The sequence below is a fragment of the Juglans microcarpa x Juglans regia genome, chromosome 4S, assembly GCF_004785595.1.
Source record: "Juglans microcarpa x Juglans regia isolate MS1-56 chromosome 4S, Jm3101_v1.0, whole genome shotgun sequence".
Taxonomy (NCBI): Eukaryota; Viridiplantae; Streptophyta; class Magnoliopsida; order Fagales; family Juglandaceae; genus Juglans; species Juglans microcarpa x Juglans regia.
Window position 1 is genome coordinate 13,256,844 of NC_054601.1, and position 21,000 is coordinate 13,277,843.

The 21,000-nt window shown below is 34.7% G+C and overlaps 1 non-coding gene and 1 pseudogene across 1 annotated transcript; both read left to right on the plus strand.

Annotated features, from left to right (window-relative positions):
* The first annotated feature begins 5,631 nt into the window (after window positions 1-5,631).
* Window positions 5,632-5,738, plus strand: LOC121263916. The gene has a single exon (XR_005940398.1). It is a non-coding gene; the product is annotated as a small nucleolar RNA R71 (small nucleolar RNA).
* Window positions 5,739-17,042: 11,304 nt separating this feature from the next.
* Window positions 17,043-21,000, plus strand: part of LOC121262060 — a 45,424-nt pseudogene continuing 41,466 nt past the window's right edge.

Here is a 21,000-nt window from a genome sequence, read left to right on the forward strand (position 1 = left end):
ATATACAACATGACACCACGAATGACCTCATCCGAACCACTAGAACTCAAGCTCATCAACGATTGAAGTCACTAGCAATCTCTAAGAACACAATTAATGATGTGTTTCGCATAATGATCACCGGGCTCGATGCCTAAGCTAGTTTTCTAATTCTTAGAGAGAGTTTTTGTTTGTAGGAGTACATGAGAATCGATTTCTGACTTGGAGTTGAGATTTAATATTTTCTATTGAGGTGGGCCTCATTTCTTGCGCCAAGGTCTTCCATCTCCCATACGGGGTACCACGCCATCACGTGTAATGCAGTTTGGTTCTCCCGAGCTGCATCCCCTGTGGTGGATGGGTGAGTGCGGCCACTACTTGGGCATTTTCTCAGGAACAATGCCTCCCATCGGATTATTCTATCTTTGCTCTGTATCTACACATTTGATGCAGTGTGGCGTCCTTGCAGGTCATCTGGCTAGGGTTGTGTCAAAGCAAACGATGACGTTTTCCCATCTCCCATGATGATCCTTTTTTCCCATGTGGGCTCTAGGCCCTCTTTCCCCTTCATCGCTTGGTGGATGGGTTACATCATGACCGTTGGGCTTCTTAGACCTAATCCAGGCCCATTGTGGTGGGAACTGAAAAGTTCCTTTCTAGTTACCCCACAAGTTCATACATCACGTGTGCGGTGGGAATTATGACACTTCAATTGTTTGTAATGTTCAACGGATCGGTTTGTATCCGTTGTGCATACCGGTATACTTCCACACATTTAGGGTTGCGTGTGGCGGGTTGATCCCACGCTCCCTTGTGTAATGGAAATCACTGGATCTGTTTTCGCCGTTTCCCTCTCTGTGACACTTGTCACTTTCCCACTTAGGCAGTCAAATCGGCACAGTTATCTATTTAAACTCGCATCCCATCCTCCGTTTTCTCTCGTCCTTCTATTGTGTGAAAGAGTTCCCAATTTTCATTTCTGCAACTTCCTTCATCCTTTGATAATCCCTAACCTTTCCTTTTCCTATCTTCGATAGAGCGTTAGAACACCTCTCGTTTCTCATCTCAGGGTTCACATTCGTCCTGTCTTGAGGGGTTTTCTAGGGTCCCAAAGGTCTTGATTGTCCTAAGGTGCAGGCCAATTTCCAGTTGTTTGAGGGGTTCCATTGGTCCTTGGTTGTCTTCTCTGCAAAATTGAGGTCGATGAGGACCTTTTTTAGGGTGCTTGACTCCGTCAACTTAGAGGGTTTTCTCGCAAAAGTGGCATTAGGGGTGTAAAACAAAACCGGTAAACCGGACCGGATAATAAACCACCATAGTACATTCCTTTCCTCCTCTTCTTGTTCTTGTTCTTCTTGTATCTTGAATCCTTTGGTTGTAATCATGGAATCCATTTTCATGACCCTTCCAACACCAATAATAAACCACCACAGTATATTCCTTTTCTTGTCTTCTTTTTCTTTTTACCTTTAGACTAACATTTAACATCCCTGACATATACTTGAAAGTGAAAGGTAGAGGAAAGATAGTAACTATGTTCAACTCCAATGTGGAGGGGGTGAGGGAAACATGATCTTACAAAAGAAAGGCTATCTTTTTTTTTTTTTTTGGCTCAAAATGGCTTCTAATGGATAAAACATGCGTTAGTTTGAAAGGCTCAAACGTTCATCCTAAATTGACCTTCATCATCTCCTAAGTATAATCAACCAACATGCCACATACCATGTAATAACATTCTCAATAACTAAACAAGTCAAAAGGGAGAACATGTTATAATTCAGTGAACTTCACTCAAGGAATATCTCTCATAATCATGCATGTGGTAGTCGCAACTAATGTTCAAGGGTGTCCACTAATTGTACGTGTTTAACATCCATCTAATGACAAGTCTTAGTTTGTGCTAAAAAAGAATTATGAGAGTATCTCAATAGAGAACTAAGGTAGAACCATAGACTCGAATGACACACATTGAAATCTAATCTAAATTTCAAAGCTTTATTCATGCAAAAATTATGCACTTGGGCATTTTCCATCTTCCAACCAAAGGCTGACTTTGTCCTCAATGTCAAATACAAAAGGTGCAAGATCATAAAGATGAAGTAAGAAAGATATCACTTGGAAAGTGAAGGAAAAATCTGAAACAACCAAGGAACTCACTGCTGCAAAAAAGAAAAAAACAAAACAAAACAAAGCAAAGCAAAAACAAGAACAAAAACAAAAACAAAAGTAAAGAAAAAGATAGAAAAATGAGCTAAACTACAAAGGTGCATGCAATGGAACTAAGTATTGTAAACAGGGTTAGCAGCAAGAGTGTTCTCTTTTGCAGGATCCAAGAGCTCCACAAGGGGCTTCAAACGTTTCCCATTGACCTTAAATACCCACCCATCCTTTGGATCTTCAACCTCTACAGCTCCATTCTCAAAACTACATTTCACGAGAAAAGGATCAATCCACCTAGACGTAGCTTACCAGGATGGAGATGCAACCTAGAATCATATAAGTGACCCGTTGGTGAGGCTCAAACTGTTTTCTCACAATATTTCTATCATGGAAAGCTTTCATCTTCACCTTATTGATTCTAGAGTTCTCATAGGCGTCATTCCTCAACTCTTCCAACTCTGCCAACTAAAGCTTTCTTTGTTTGCCTGTAACACTCAAATCAAAGTTAAGGGCCTTGATAGCCTAGTATGCCTTATGTTCTAGTTCTGCAGGTAAATGACAAGGTTTGCCAAAAACAAGCCGATAAGGGGACATTCCAAGGGGAGATTTAAAATCTCTATGGTATGTCCAAAGGGCGTCAGATAGACGTAAGGACCAATCCTTGCAATTGGGGTTAACTGTCTTCTCCAAAATCTACTTAATTTCCCTGTTTGCAAGCTCTGCTTGTCCATTGGTTTGTGGGTGGAATGTTGTAGAAATCTTATCCACCACGCCGTACCTATGCATCAAAGCCTCAAAAGAACGGTTACAGAAGTGTGTGCCTTGATCACTAATGATCACCAATGGTGTACCAAACCGAGATAAAATTTTCTCTTTAAGAAATTTCACCACAATAGCATGATCATTGCTCCTGCAAGGTGTAGCTTCAATCCACTTAGACACAATAGAAGGGAAAGGTCCCACAAAATCTATACCACAGCAATCAAATACTTTAATTATGAAAATTAGGTTTAGAGGCATCATATTACGATGGGACAGAGCACCAAGCTTTTGGCATCTTTCACATGATCGGAAAAAATTGTTAATGTCCCTAAACAAGGTAGACCAATAAAATCCACATTGTAAAATTTTTGCAATAGTCTTTTTGATAGAAAAGTGGTCTCCACATGCATGTAAGTGACAAAAATTAAGAACACTTACAATCTCATCGTTGGGGATGCAACGTCTCATAGTTTGGTTGGGGAAATATTTAAATAAGCAAGGACCATCCCAATAAAACTACACACAACCAAAAACTTACGCTTGTCTTGTGCACTCCAGATAAAAGGAATCTCGCATGCCGCTAAATAGATCACAATATGGGAAAACCATGGTAGGTGAGTAACAACAAACAACTGTTCATCTAGAAAGTCATGATGAATAGGTGGAATAGTGTTGGTATCTTTGAACATCAATCTAGAAAGGTGGTTAGCCACAACATTCTCAACACCCTTCTTGTCCTTAATTGTGAGATTGAATTCCAGCAAAATAAAAATCCATCGGATTAGTCGTGCCTTAGCATCCTTCATGGAGAGAAGGTACTTAAGAACGACATGATACTTAAAAACAATGATAGGATATCCAATTAAGTAAGCACGGAATTTATCTAATGTAAAGATTACAGCTAGAAACTCTTTCTCAATGGTAGAGTAATTCATTTGAGCAGTGTTCAAAGTTCTACTAGCATAAGAAATAACATAATGTTTTCCATCCTTCCGTTGCCCAACCACCATTCCCACTACATAATCACTTGCATCACACATTATTTCAAAAGAATGACTCCAATCAGGTGGCTGCACAATAGGTACAGATGTTAGGCTATCAATAAGCATTTTAAATGCGTTTTCACAGGCATTTTGCAACTTAAAAGGAGCATCATTAACAAGAAGACAATCGAAAAATTTGGTATAAACCTTCTAGAAAAACCAGCATGACCAAGGAAGGATGTTACATCTTTAACATTTTGTGGACTTGGAAGCTTTGAGATTAACTCAATCTTGGATTGGTCAACCTCTATACCTTTAGAAGAAGTAACATGACCTAATACAATGAAGGTACCATGAAATGGCACATTTTCCAATTAAGCACCAAGTGTTTCTCTTCACAGCAAACCAAGACTCTCTTCAGATTTATCAAACGAGTCACCAAAAATAGTCAAATCATCCATAAAAATTTTCATACAATTTTCAACCATGTCACTAAATATGGTCATCATGCAGCGTTGAAAAGTAGCAGGCATATTACACAATCGAAGGTACTAGGGTCCTTGTACTTAGGAGGAATTCACTGCTCAAATAGAGAACTAACTTGCTCTGTCAGAAATGTTGTCTTCTTAACATGGTGCTTCCTCTTAATTGTACACAAATTTTTGAGAACTTGTTTAATAACATGTAAAAGAGAGAGGTTAATCTTTACCTGCATGAGGTGCTCTAGGATTTCATTGCTAGGATCCAAAGTTCACATACTCGATTATAAAGCTTGAGGAAATGGTACTTTAACTGAGCTCTTTATTACTTCAGCTTCCTTGAGTAGTTCGGCACCACCATTGCTTTGTTCCTCTTCAAGATCCTCTGACTTATCAGTTGTTGGGATGTGTAAGGACTTATCACTTCGTGTCACGATAACATTGAGCTCCTTCAAATTTCCCTTTGCCAGATGTTGACCTTAGGGTGTGGAATGAGTTTGAGAAGGGAACTTGCCACACTCCTTCACACTCAAAAGAACTCATCAACTTGGATATATGGCTCTTTATCTCCTTATTTTCCTCAACAACCTTCGTAACCAAATACTTAGAATTTTGATAAGTTTTATCTTATGCCTCAATAAAAGCTTGCAAAGTGTCTTCTAAGGGGTTCCTAGAAGTGAAACATGCATGATACGGTGTAGCGTAATTCCTAGGTGGTTGTGCTTGTACAAGGTTATGAGTGTCAGACTTCCAACTAAAGTTGCGGTGATTTCTCCAACCGGGATTGTAACTATCCAAGTGTGTAAAAAGAATTTTGTACATGCCAAGAGAATTGCAATGTTCCGCATACACTCCTCTCATCTCAATAAGTGTGGGAAAATCTTGTGCAAGATGATCTACTCCCTAACAAACAAAACAAGGTTTAGGAGAATCAGCTTAGGGAATGCTACAAGTTGCCATAGTTTCCTTCATCTTCAACGCCTCAAACTCTCTAGTTAGGCTCTCCATCCTTGCCTTCAATTTATCTCCTTCTCTGAGATGATAGATGCCTCCACTAGAATGATTTTGATTGGGGCGTGCTTGATTGGTACTATCCAAAGCATTCTGTCCTGTCCAAGTGTGAGCTTTTTTCAGCAACTTCATTCAAATACTCCATTGCTTGATTTGGATCCTTCTGCAAGAACTCACCATTAAACATCATTTCAACAAATTGACGCTCTCTAGGAGTAAGACCTTCATAAAAATAGCTAACTAGTCGCCAACTCTCATATCCATGATAGGGGCACAAGTTAAGTAACTCTTTAAAATGTTCCCATGCTTGGTATAAAGTCTCACTATCCTTTTGCATAAAAGTTGAGATTTGTCTTTTCAAAGCATTAGTCTTATGATGAGGAAAGTATTTATTAAAGAAATCTTGGGTCATCTCACCCCATGACCCAATCGACCTTGGTCTCAATGAATACATCCAACTCTTTGCGCTATCCTATAGTGAGAAAGGAGAGAACTTAATTCGAACAACATCTACAATGTCAGGTTGGCCATGAAATGTAGCAACAACCTTCTCAAACTCTCTAATATGCACATATGGATTTTCACTCTCTAAACCATGAAAAGTAGAAAGAAGTTGTATCCAACCTAGTTGGAAATCCATTTGAGGAATATTAGGTGGAAATATGATGCACGATGGTGCTACTGTGAGTGTAGGCTGCAGGTACTCTTGTAAAGTCCTAGGTTGATCTTCATGCACACTTATGTTATATGAAGAGAATGAAGCAATGGAATGTGTATCAAAATTAGATAGCATGTCAAATAGATTGAAAAAGAGAGTATCAGTGTCCACTTCGGGTCTCCTTGCAAATCTACCTAACTCGTCTCTATATCTATGCATGCAAACATTAAAACACTAAATCTAAAATTGAGAGAAAAACAAAAGAAAGGAACGAGTTTACCACCTTTAGTGTGTCAAGTTCAGCAAACCTATTTTTAGAATGCGCTTCTTGAATCGTCTACTCGGTAACGGCGCCAAAAATTTGATTACGTCCAAAAAAGAACGTGGCTGTCATATAAAAGATTGGGGTGTCGATTCCACAAGGAGATGGTAGAAACACTAAAAACTACAAGTTTAAGAGAGAATATCAACATCAAATATCTAGATAGAAAGGATAGATATTACTTAGCTCAATATTGATTCCATTAAGCTATTATTTGGCATTTGGCATTTATTTATGCAATAGTTATGACAGTTTTTTTCTATAAGCATGACAAACATTTTGGCATATTTCTGACCAAAAATAGTATATTATATGGGATATTGTTTGTAAAAGCAAGTGGCCATTACCAGCTTGTGTCATTGTTTTTTTGATGTGTTTTCGTTTTTGAAACCGTTCCATTTGGGTGATTGCAATGTATGATTCCAATGCATTTTCTCATTAAAAAGATCATTAATTCTATTTAGTAAGGCCGATGTAAGTGTGAAAATTATCTTTATTTTATGTTAAGAATATAATACAAATAATTAAATTTTCATCATTTCATTAGCTTAAATTTTTTCAACAAATGGTGATTTCACACTTTCATTTCCGGTTGTTAATTTCTTGGAGGTTCCTAATTTTCTATTAAAAAGATCATTAATTATATTTAGTAAGGGCGATGTAAGTGTGAAAATTATCTTTATTTTATGTTAAGAATATAATACAAATAATTAAATTTTCATCTTTTCATTAGCTTAAATTTTTTCGACAAATGGTGATTTCACACTTTCATTTCTAGTTGTTAATTTCTTGGAGGTTCTTAATTTTCTGATCATGGGTGGATTTTCTAAATCATGCAGGTAGACAACAATTGCAGCCACAATATTACTTCAGATGCTAGTTATTACGTCAAAACCCAAGAAATAGAATCTGCGATGCAAGAACTTGTGCAGTTGGTACTCCACAACTCCAAAGATAATATTCATTCTGATATAAAGCAAACATTTCTTGCAATAGCAAAGAGTTTTTATTATGCAGCTTACTGTGATCGTGGGACCATCAACTTCCACATTGCCAAAGTACTGTTTGATAGATCAGTAGTTTGAGTCTTCTGTATGTGTACATTGATTCTGTCATTATGTTGAGGAAGAGAAGATTTTTGAAGAAATCTTTAAAGGAAAGAAACTACTTCGAGTAGTGCTTAGTCACTAGTTGTATATCTATTATATGACAACTAGTTTAGACACTTACAAAACTATGTAAACTAACATGATCTCTGCACACAACAAATCCATATACAACATGACACCACCAATGACCTCGTCCGAAGCACTAGAACTCTAGCTCTTCAATGATTGAAGTACCCAGCAGTTTCTAAGAACATTATTAACGCTGTGTTTCGCACAACGATCCCCAGGCTCGATAGTCTAGCAACACAAGAAATGTAAGGGCTTGAGGGTAGTGAAACTCCTTTGATGCCTAAGTTAGTTTTCTAATTCTTAGAGAGATTTTTTGTTTGTAGGAGTACATGAGAATTAGTTTCTAACCTGGAGTTGAGATTTGATACTTCCTATTAAGGTGGGCCCCAATTCTTGTGCCAAGGACTTCCATCTCCCATACAGGGTGCCATGTCATCATGTCTAATGCAGTGTGGTTCTCCCAAACCACGTCCCCTGTGGTAGCATTTCAGAGGGAGTCTGATACGGCACTTTGTTTGTGTAGATCCTCAAACTTTTTCTACAAGCTCTGCAACAAGTTCTACTGCCCCATCGTCAACGTCGACAAGCTCTGCAGCAGGTGCTTGATCTTTTCGGGTGATCGGTTTCGACCGATATTAGATTAAATGAACCCGTTATGGGTTTTGACCCTTTGAACCCAACTTTAATTGCGTGGCCCATATCGGGGCCTTTCGGTTTGATTGGCCAAACCCTTTTATACACGAGTAGTAATATATATACAACATATTGTATAACAATATTATAAAATGAGGATATTTTTATAAAATGATGTTATTTTTATAAGATCTTTTATAAAAATACATTTCATTTAAAATATAATTATATAAAATGTGTAAAAAATATTATGTGTAAATCATTTTCCCTACTCACAAGATAGCTCGCATATTAAACACATAGTCAAATCAAAGTTTTTATACTAGTGGCCAATAACTTAGTGAATATGTTTCTCTAAACACACTGCTATCCAAGGACAAACATTTCAAGTCATCAAGTTAGTACTGAAACAATCACAATATTGAACTTATGTATTGGTTATTCGGTAATAGTCGATCTGAATTATTTCGAAACTGAATTGAAAAATTTCCATTTCCAACCCATTTCATTTTGGGTCAGTCGGATGAGAAAAGTCAGGTTGGATTGGGTAAACAGTTTTAGCGTTATATATGTTTGTCTACAATTTTCTCCTTCCAAGTTATACATAATGAAAAGAGATATAAGGATTTTTTTTATTAGATGTCACTACTACAACATAGGGTTTTTGAGACGAAAATTTTCATCTCAAAAAACTACGATATTGTCCCAAAACTTTTTTCGGGACGAAAAAAATCGTCCCAAGGTCATCCCAATACCATTATCTCAAAAAGTTTTTTGGGACGATAATTTAAATTTTGTCCCAAAAAATAATTTTGGAGACGAAATTGAACAAAATCGTTCAATAGCATTCGAACGAAATTTTTTTTTGGACGATTAAATTTCATTCCAGATATACGGTCAACTAATAAAATCATTACATTCGACTGTGAAGTGTTTTTGAACGCATTGGGTTGAGTGGTCGATCGAAATAAATTCGTTCAAACACATTGACATGGAAAAACATTCGAACGTTAAATTTAGTGGTCGAAATACAACTATGTTCGAACATATTACGTTGAATGTTTGATTGGATCATGATACGTTCAAATTAGGGGTGGGCTCTGCTGCCCCGCCCCGCTTTCGCTCCGCCCCCACATGGCGGGGCGGGCAACCCCGCTTCACCCATGCGGGGGCGGGGCCCCCCGCCCCGTATCTAGGGCCACTAGCAGGGGCAGGTGGCGGGAAGGGCCCAACCCCGCCCCGCATTTCCCCCGCCCCCATTTATATATATATTATTAAATATATATTTATATTTTACAAATTGTGTATATATAAATATATATTATAATTTGTTAGACTTGTTCACAAAATATACGTTGACAAATTTAAAAACTACATAGTTTAAAAACTAATACACTACAATTTACACAAAATATGCACTAGCAAATTTAATAATTACATAGTTTTTAAATTATAGTCATATTTACAAAATTTAAATTTATAATTTGGATCTAAAAATGTATTTTTAATTACTTTTGCACTTATAAATAATTTTTAAATCAAATAAATGTAGTGTTCATTTTAAGTGAAAAGAGACGGAGCGGATTGAGAATCCGCCCCGCACCCCGCCCTGTAGGGGGCGGGTAGCACCCCTAGTTCGAATGATTTACTAGGAGATGACGTTCGAACATGGAATATAGTCTTCGAAAGTAGATGTAATGTTTGATGTCGTCAGAAAGCGTTCGAACGCTTATTATGCTCGAACGGTATCCAATTGACGTTCAAACACCGATTATGGATTACATTCGAATATTCTTTATGATCGTTCGAATGGTTTGACTAACTATGTTCGAACGGTTGTTGGTTGTTCGAACAGTAAGATTTTGATTTATCCAATAATGAAAAAGTAAATACACATACATGATATCTTAAAAAATGCGTTACAATTTTTTCAATAAACATAAAAGTAGTCTCATAAGTATGAACTAAATAAATAAAAGAGTAGTGTTCATGATACATAAAGAGTTGTAAATTCTATATAATGTAAGTCAGTTGCATGGAGGCCTGAATTGTTGCATAATCATCTGTATTTGGAGTTGCATTTCTCTCATGAACTCCTCTTGTTGATGATCTTGTTGTTTCAATAGCATCTACATGTATGCTTGTTACTTCATTTGAGCCTCTAACTCATGCTGCCTTGTCGTCATTTCATCGGTGTCATACCTCACTATTTCTAATAATCTAGAGGTGTTGGAGGCATTGTTGGATGATGAGAGCAAACTAGAAGGCTTGACATAATGATAGAAACCCTCAAATATCATAAATGTGGTGGACTCAGAACTTTTATAAAAATGTCAACTTCACTTGTTTAGGAATTTTGATTAGACGCAAATTTAGTACGTAGGGCAAACATTTTTTCCTACACATAAGAGGAAGAATTAATATTGCCACAAATATTTAAATATGTTTAATTAAAAAAGATAATATTACTTACATAATTTTCACGGGCATCAGAATGAGTCCACTCTCCATTACGATTCGTATATGATGCATCATATAATTTTGTTAGATCGTAATTAAATACTCTACTTTTATTACAAGACATATTTTATAGAAATAAAGTCATTGAAATATGACAAAAACTAAACTTGAACAATCAAATATATAAAATGTTGGGAATAACTGTAGATCTAAGACTAACTCGAAGTATAGTAGCGGAACTAAACGAAAGAAATTGATGACAATCACACAGAAAGAACACCAAGAATTAAGTGGTTCGACTCAAAATGAGCCTACGTCCACTGGTGGGGTCGGTATCGAAGATTTCACTATCAACAGAGATGGAGTGCAGATGAATACAACAAAACTTCGCAAGGAAGTTATCTCTCAAACTCACTCTAGACTTCTCTCTCAAGAAAACACTTAAAAACAAGATAAAATGATTTCTGAAGTCTATCTCAAAAAGGAGGCGCCGTTTGATATTTATAAGAAAAGTGAGAATTCACTTTTGTGAACATTGGCTCGAGTGAACATCGAGCGAGTGTCGAGGGAGAGTAGGTTTTATGCACTTCGCTCAAGCCAATAGTTGAGCGAGAGTCGAGCGAAGCTCTCTACCTGAACTCCCTTGAGCTGGGTGTCGAGCGAGGGTCGAGCGTAGCTCTCTGACTTGGATATTGCTCGAGCTGAATGTCGAGCGATACTTGAGCGAAGCTCTCTGTCTGACTTCGCTCGAGCCGAGTGAACCTCCGCTCGAGCGAACCTACGACACATGCACTGTTCAATCTGAATTCAAGCCACCTCTTAACAAATCTCCACCTTGGCTTAAACTCTGCCAATTTCAACACAAAAAACCTCCGACCACAAAACCAATCCCCTCCAAACAAATCTCCTACGGGAATAACAAAATGCAAACACCAATCAAGTCCAAACAAAGTTTGAACTTGTATACTGCAACTGGCTTAGTCATCATATCTGCTGGATTCTCTGTAGTAGCAATCTTCAGAATCTGTATAGCACCCTCTATAACAATCTCTCTGAGAAAATGGTACCTGACATCAATGTGCTTCGTTCTCTCATGATACATTTGATTTTTGGTCAAATGTATTGCACTATGACTGTCACAGAATACTGAGATCCCATTTTGTTGTAAACCCAAATCATTGACCAAGCCTTTCAACCAAATGGCCTCCTTAACAGCCTCTGCTGCTGCCATGTACTCTGCCTCGGTAGTTGATAAAGCAACAGTAGATTGCAGTGTTGCTTTCCAACTAATAGCTGACCCACACAGAGTGAAAACATAACCTGTCAATGATCTTCTCTTATCTAAGTCTCCAGCATAATCAGAATCAACAAAACCAGTAACTTTGGAACTGAGATCGACATCTCTATCAAATATTAACCCAAAGTTCAGGGTTCCCCTCAGATACCTGAGTATCCATTTCACAGCCTACTAATGAGTCTTACCCGGATTAGCCATATACCTGCTAACTACGCTCACGACCTGTGAAATGTCTGGGTGGTTGCAAACCATTGCATACATGATGCTACCAACTGCACTTGAATAAGGAACACTAGCCATGAACTGTTCCTCTTCATCTGCCTGAGGAGATAGGCAAGCTGAAAGCTTAAAGTGCGTAGCAAGTGGTGTACTTACTGGTTTGGAATCAAACATTCCAAATCTCTGAAGCACTTTCTCAATGTACTTTCCCTGTGACAAGTACAACTTTCCAGCTTTCCTATCTCTGAAGATTTCCATTCCCAAAATCTTCTTCTTTAAGCTTAATATCTATGTTCCTCAGATCCATAATGATTTTATTAAATTCATCTAGGTGTTCAGAAATAAGAGTACCTTCCTTCATTTTGAGAGTGTATAACCGTTGTTTCAAATACAACCGGTTGGTGAGAGATCTCTTCATGTACAGATTCTCAAGTGCCGACCAGAGACCAGTTGCAGTCTCCTCGTCAGCCACCTCTCTTAAAACTCCATCAGATAGTGACAAAAGAATAGTACTGTGTACCTTTTCTTCTTCTTCTTTCGAAGGAGCCGGAGAATCGTCAGATACTGACACTTCTAATACTTTTGACAAGCCCTGTTGTCGCAGTAAAGCCTTCATCTTGATGCGCCATAAACTGAAACTGTTCTGACCGTCAAATTTCTCCACTTCGAACTTAGCGATAGCCATCCCTCCAGATCACCCTGAGCCAAGCTCTGATACCAGTTTGTTGGGAATAACTGTAGATCTAAGACTAACTCGAAGTATAGTAGCGGAACTAAACGAAAGAAATTGATGACAATCACACAGAAAGAACACCAAGAATTAAGTGGTTCGACTCAAAATGAGCCTACGTCCACTGGTGGGGTCAGTATCGAAGATTTCACTATCAACAGAGATGGAGTACAGATGAATACAACAAAACTTCACAAGGAAGTTATCTCTTAAACTCACTCTAGACTTCCCTCTCAAGAAAACACTTAAAAACAAGACAAAATGATTTCTGAAGTCTATCTCAAAGAGGAGGCGCCGTTTGATATTTATAAGAAAAGTGAGAATTCACTTTTGTGAATATTGGCTCGAGCGAACGTCGAGCGAGTGTTGAGCGAGCGTAGGTTTTCTGCACTTCGCTCAAGCCAACAGTTGAGCGAGAGTCGAGCGAAGCTCTCTGCCTGAACTCGCTCGAGCTGGGTGTCGAGCGAGGGTCGAGCGAAGCTCTCTGACTTGGATATTACTCGAGCTGAATGTCGAGCAATACTTGAGCGAAGCTCTCTGTCTGAATTCGCTCGAGCTAAGTGTCGAGCGAATGTCGAGCGAAACTCTCTATCTGAATTCGTTCGAGCTGAGTGTCGAGTGAATGTTGAGCGAAACTCTCTGTCTGACTTCGCTCGAGCCGAGTGAACCTCCGCTCGAGCGAACCTACGATACATGCACTGTTCAATCTGAATTCAAGCCACCTCTTAACATAAAATAACATTACCAATTTTTAGAAAGACGATGACAAGATTTTGAGCTTGCATAATGATGAATCTTTAAATTTGATCTATTTTTTTTATTTATAGAATTTCGCTCAAAGTTGTAAATAAAATCATTTGAATGGTAAGCCAATTTCTAGCTAACTTTAAAAACTTACCCTGACAATTTTTCAATCGAATGTAAGTGATATTCGTTTCATTGGTTATTTCTTTTCTGAGCAAACGGCTTAGTACATGTTCAATGAACATTTTATTGAGGACGAAATTATTTGTCTCTAAGGTTTCGTTTGTTTTTTGGAAACATCTCATTTCATCTCACTTCATCATTATAACTTTTCTAAATCTCTACACAAAATAAAATAAACAATTCAATTTTTTTAAATTCTAAAACAAAAATAATATTAAAAAATATATTCTAATAATATTTTATTTTATTTTTTAACTTTAATCTCATTTTATCTCTAAAAATAAACGAAACCTAAATATCTCGTTTGAACGGAATATTTCTTGCTCAAATGGTTAGCGACTTTCGTCAATGTGTAGAGATGAATTTTAATTGGTAAGCATAAAAAATTCGTCTAAAAATACGTTTTTTTTTTTTTTTTGTGTCATTATCACGGACGACGTAAAAATTACGTGGCAGCAGATTTTGAGAGAACTTTTTCAAGAATTTCTGGCAATTACTAATTCTGGCAATTAATTTGACGAAGATGTTTGCCGTTTTTTCCGCAGTTTGACTATAACTTGCCACCTAAGAATATTTCGTCCTATTCGAATGCTTAGCGACTTTGTCGGTCGGTCGGTGTTTAAATTTGGTCCTTAAAAATTATTTTGTGAGATGAATTTTAATGAAAAAGTCATATTATAAGTGAATTTACATATTAAACTGCACATCAATGTTGACATATAATTTTTATTTTATTTTTCTTTTTAATAAAAAAAACTATATCAACGGCTCATAACTAACAATGCCTAATTTTAATTGGGTCTAAAAAAGTTCGTCTAAAAAAACCTATTTTTTTTGTTGTAGTTTGTCATTATGACGTAAGACGTAAAAATTATGTGGCAGCAGATTTTGAGAAAACTTTTTCATGAATTTCTGGCAATTATTTTGACAAAGACGTTTGGGGTTTTTTCCTGACTTTGTCTATAACTTTCCCAAGATAAATATCTTGGGAACTCATTTCCGCCCACTTTTTCCTTTCCTAGTCTCTCTCTGAAATGCTCCCACTTTCGCTAAACCTTCCTCTCCACATCTGGTATGCCTGAAGATCATGTCCTCGCATTCAAACCTTTTCCATCTCTCTCCTGCAATTTCCTGCATTCTACCACGATCTTGCTTGTCCTTCGAGTGTAAGTTCTTCACCTTCGCAAATCATATAAAGTTTATAATTTTTACTTGTTTTTGAGCGTTGCTTCCATACCCATGTAAGAATATTTGATGATCGAATACCCTGCTCAAGTCTTTCATGATTCTGACCATATATAAACTTCGCTTGGTATGCTTTCTAGCTATGATATTCTTCCAGAGGAAAGATCAAGAAAAGATCTCAAAAGCTTGAGAGCTTGAGTTTTTCTCTCCGTTTGCAACCAGAGTCAAAAGTCTGTGAAAAGTAATTGTGTTTCTGGCGGCGGTTTTAGAAACGAGAAATAATAGTTACAGTTGTAAGGCTATAATCACTTTAAAAAAAATAATAAATACTGAATTTATATAAAAAATAATAATTTTTTAACAATAAATCTAGATCCACTTTTTTAACAGTAGACCTAACATTACACTTTAGAAATTTAAAACGTAATTTGCATTCAGTGCATGGAAATACAGAGAGTAGTGGGTTCCGTACTAGTTCATCACTGGAAGTTTGCTTTGGCCGTTCGATCGATTCCTTGTCGTTCAGTTTCTTTTAATAAGAATATAAAAAAATATAAATATTTTAACTATAAAAGGTTTACATAAATAAATTTACAGAGAAACGTGTTCTAATGTGATATATTAGATGATAAAACTAATCTTATTTAAAGTAAATCTAATGTATTATATGAAAAAAATTTTTTTTTATTAGTCCTTATTCATTATTTCATACTTTACACTTTATGAAAAATACCCTCACATCTTATGAAAAAAAATTAAATATATAGAATATGAAAGTCAATAATGATTTATACATATAATTTCTCTTATATGAAAAAATGTCAATTTTTTAATTTAAGTTTGTAGAATTTTTTATATACCCGTAGCACTTTTCATACACAAAGTAATTCCAAATAATAGCATTCACTTATCAAGAGGACTACATTTGTAGCTTACGTGTAATATACCTGCTAGTGGTATTTGCATCGCTATCATATGATCTTGTGGGTGTCTGGTCATTGGGGGCTAAAGATCACAAGCGACCAAACTCTCCCTTGAGATGCTGCCCTATATCCAAACCCGGGACTAGTCAAGGTATATACGAGCACGGGGCGCTATACTAGAATGAATCTATATCATGCACATATGTATGGGCTACTGAATATAATTTTTCGAGAATATTAAGTTTAGGTGGACTAAAACAATAACTTTTTTTGAGACTCAAGGTCTTAAGTTTAGAGAAGTGCTGTAGCTCTAAAGGAATTTCATAAAAATAAATCTATAAATTAACAAATTTTCTTATTATACGTTAGATCTACTTTATAATAAAAATAAAATTTTAATCTAATGTATCATATCAAGTTATATCATTTGTGAATTTGATTTTGTAAAATCAACTTGCAACTAAAATATTTCTCTTCTATTTATATGAAATGCATTTATATAATTAAACCAATTATAATGTCTCCAAAACTCAGATGGGTTTCAACATGATGAGGATCTGCCGGTCATAAGGTGGCGTGAGGTTGTAGAGGATCACGCGGATAGGGAAGCAGATGATTTGAACAATTTTATTTTATTTTTTCAAACCATACTTTTAACTTTTTTTTTAAATACACAAGTTTTTATAAAAAAAAAATTGGATCCCACCATAAAAAAGTAAATTTCCAGACTTCATGTACAAGTTGTGTGAAATGATCACTATTTATTCAAAACTCTTAAAAGGATAGAAAGAGATATATTTTATTATTTATTTTATATCTTAATAAGTTGGACTTGTATAATGTATATATCATTAATTATTAAAAATAGTTTCATACTGTTTCAGATCGGTATTCAAGTACGTAGTTATAATGATTTTAATGTGCCATGCATGTTTTACTGGTAGCATTTTGAAAAAAATAGTAATGTTAAATTCAAGTTTTAAATAAACAAATATGGTATAAACTCTTAGTAAAAAATTGAGTCTCACTAAAAAAATAGACTTTTTATTATTATTTTGTTATGTCGTATCTAATTATTTTATAAATTAAGGAAGTGGGAGAGATTTGTACGTTCATTGATCAAATCATATACGTGCATGTACGTACAGGAACGCGTGGACTCCATCAAAAGGATGTTGTCGTCGATCAATGATGGAGAAATCAGCATTTCAGCTTATGACACAGCCTGGGTTGCTCTTGTACAAGATGTCAATGGAAGTGGCCTTCCTCAGTTCCCATCTACCCTTCGCTGGATTGCCAATCAGCTTCCCGATGGTTCATGGGGTGATGGTGAAATCTTCCTCGTTTATGATCGGATACTCAACACTTTAGCCTGCGTTATTGCCTTAAAATCATGGAATATTCTTCCTGAAAAGTACCAAAAAGGATTAATTATCAGGGTATTTTTTTTTTGTGAAATAAAATAAATAGTTCAACACGTAAAATATTTAATTAAATAAAATAAAGTATAAATTCAAATTTTAAATATTGGATTTTGCTTTGATACCACATAAAATCATCATGATCAATCTCAAAAGTTTAAATTGATAAAAAAAAGATTGATTTTATTATTTATTATATATATATATATATAAAAACCCTAAGTAAGAGCTTATGTGCAAGCTGGCACATATTCCTTGTCTGTATTTTTTATATGGAAAATATGAATTTTAAGATACATATCAATTAGAACAATAAATATGATAAATCATGTAAAGATAATCATGAATCTATTCAATAAATTTTCCAAATGATTATAATTATATTTGAAAAAATGAAAGAAACAGAAAATGTAAAATTATTGAATACATAGCTAATGATCAATCAGACATATAAATAATAATAATAATAATCATGATGATGTTTTTCTTATAAATGAAAAATAAATAATATTATTTTTAATTATTTCAGAAAAGTAGTATTGGATATAATTTTTATTGGAACGATAAATGTAAAAGTAGACCATTCATTTCAAATTTAAAAAAGTATAATGTTTTTTTTCTTCAATTCAAAATAATATTAGTTTAAAAAGTATTATTCAATATGATTCATTATTAAGATAAATAATATGAAGACACCTATTATTATGTTTAAACGATATCCTATGGCAAAAAAATTTTATTCTTTAAATTTAAAGAAAATATTTTTATTTTTGAACTTAAATATAATATTATTAATTTTTTCAAATTTGGAATTGCAATATGGATCTTAGAAAATAGAGCATGTTCTTACTAAAATACTATTTTTGTTACCATAAAAATAAAATAGTGAATATGATAAATAAAAGTCCAATTATAAACTAATGCATAAATTGGAACCAAAAAATATTAATTGAATTTTTTAAAATGAAAATATTATTAGTCCAATAACTGTGATTTTTTCTTTTATGAATTGTAATGAAAAATAATATGACTATAATTGTAAAGTTTTTCAAATAATTTTATATACGAAAAATACTATTATATATTTTTAAATCTAAGAAGAAATATAAAAAAAAAATCCTAAGCTGTTAATTTGTTCCACAAAAGTTCAATAAACCAAAATATTTAATTTAGATTATTTTTAAGTTCATTATTATTATTACTATTATTATTATTATAATTTTATTCTAACTAGGATTAGAATAACAGAAATTTAATCATATTTTTAATGATGAATTAGAGGACCAAAACGTAATTGTGCAAGAAAAATTCTACTTATCATCTTCACACATCAACACCACTTTATTTTTATTTATTTTAACTTTTTTTTGGTTTTATTGTTCTTAAACTAATTAAATTCTTCTAGTCATCATCCATACACTATACATTGATAAAAGGAAAAAATAATTAAAAAATAAAAATATGTGTGTGTGGGGACGATTAGAATAATATAAAATTTAATTGTACTTTGAATGATGAATTAGAGGACAAAAATGTAATTGTACAAATGAGGGCAAAAACGTAATTGCTTGAATGGGATAATGTGAACTCAAACAAAATCTACTGTTCACGAGACTATAACCTCTTTTATTGTAGTGTGTGTGTGTGTATATATATATATATAAATAGGGTTGTAAAATTCTCGGTCAGGATCGGACTGGACTGAAAACTTGTTTGGTCAGTTTCGATCCTTTATTTGTGGGACCGAATGGGTTTCGGTCCAGTCCCAGGGTGGGGTTTTTTCACCCTGGACAGGATCGGACCGACAGAACTACAAATATATATTTTTAAATATTTTCTTTTATAAACTATATATATTATTTTATATAGTAGTTATATAAGTGAATTATGTAATTTTCATCTAACTTATGACTATTGACAATATAAAATGTTAAATATATAATTATTAATTAACTAATATATAATTATCAGTTTTGATAATTTGAACAACTTCTTTTAGGCTATTTTGAAGTAAAAAATGTGCAAATAAAGTTATATAGTTGTATCATTCAAAATTATAAACTTTGTAGGCTTTGTTTTTATACTAATAGGTCGAAAATACAGATTGCTGGATTTTTTAGCATGCTTCAAGAATGATGGAGTTTTTCGTATGATTGGGCCCCCATTTGAAATTGGCCTAGATCGATATGGACCGATCAGACTAATAGCTAATGGTCTGGTCCACTAGGGTGATCTTTCGGTCCGGTCCGGTCTGGTATACGAAAATGATGTTTCGGTCCATCTTTCCTAGATTGGACCGATTTACACCCCTAAATATATATATATATATATATATATATATATATATATATATATATATATATATATATATATATATATTCTAACGTGGGGTTGCCATTGTAGTAGGAATTTCATTTTTGAATGAAAATATGCCAAAGCTTGAATCCGAGAATGATGAGCACATGCGAATTGGCTTTGAAGTTGCTTTTCCTTCGCTCGTGGAAATTGCTCGAAGTTTAAACATTGAAGTACCTTACGATTCTCCTGTCTTTCAAGATATATATGCAAAGAGAAATGTAAAGCTCGAAAGGTAGATTCAGTTCATTGCCCAAACTTCATTCAAAAATTCGAAAAAGGTCGACATTCCTGATTATTGTCTTTTGCGATAGGATAACAAGGGACATCTTGCACAAAGTGCCCACAACTCTGCTCTATAGCTTGGAAGGGATGCCAGACCTAGACTGGGAAAAGCTTCTTAAACTAAAGTGCCAAGATGCAGGGTCCTTCTTGTTCTCTCCTTCCTCCACTGCCTTTGCAGTCATGCAGACCAAAGACCTAAATTGTTTGAACTACTTAAAAAGAGTGGTCCAGAGGTTTAATGGTGGAGGTAAAAGCTATGTCTTTTCAACAATTAATAAAAGTAAACTTATAAATGACATAATTTCACGTGATATATTAGATCTACTACGAAAATAATTTTATAATTTAACGTTTTACACCAAGTCAAGTCAGTTTGTGAATTTGCTTATATGAAATCTCTTTATAGTTAAAGCATTTTTCATGATTACATATTGATATTATAGAAACTTCTTCAATTGCCTCTCTCTTGTTACAATAGATTTTTTCTTGTTTTTTTTTACGCTTCGAATATGCTATTGCTTTCCGGTTTTTCTAAGCTTCATTCTGCCTTTAGTCCCCGGCGTGTATCCAGTGGACTTGTTTGAACACATTTGGGCAGTGAATCGGCTGCAGAGGCTAGGAATTTCCAGATATTTTCAGCCAGAGATCAAGGAATGTATAAATTATGTTTCCAGGTATATCTATATCTATATATATATATAATTTGACCCATGCCACTGCATGAGTATTTTATAATTAGGTATCAATTCAGATAAAAATATCTATTAATTTTCAATTTTTCAGATATTGGACACATAAAGGGATATGTTGGGCGAGAAATTCAAAGGTTTATGATATTGATGACTCGGCCATGGGATTCAGGTTACTTAGGTTGCATGGCCACGAGGTTTCCGCTGGTATTTCGCCGCTCAAAACCTGTAATTAGACGTACATTATATATGTAGTGATCGATATGATCGGGGTTTTCTATATAAATTAATTAAACATACTTGACTATTAAGAAAAATAAAAATAAAAATAAAAATTTATTAAT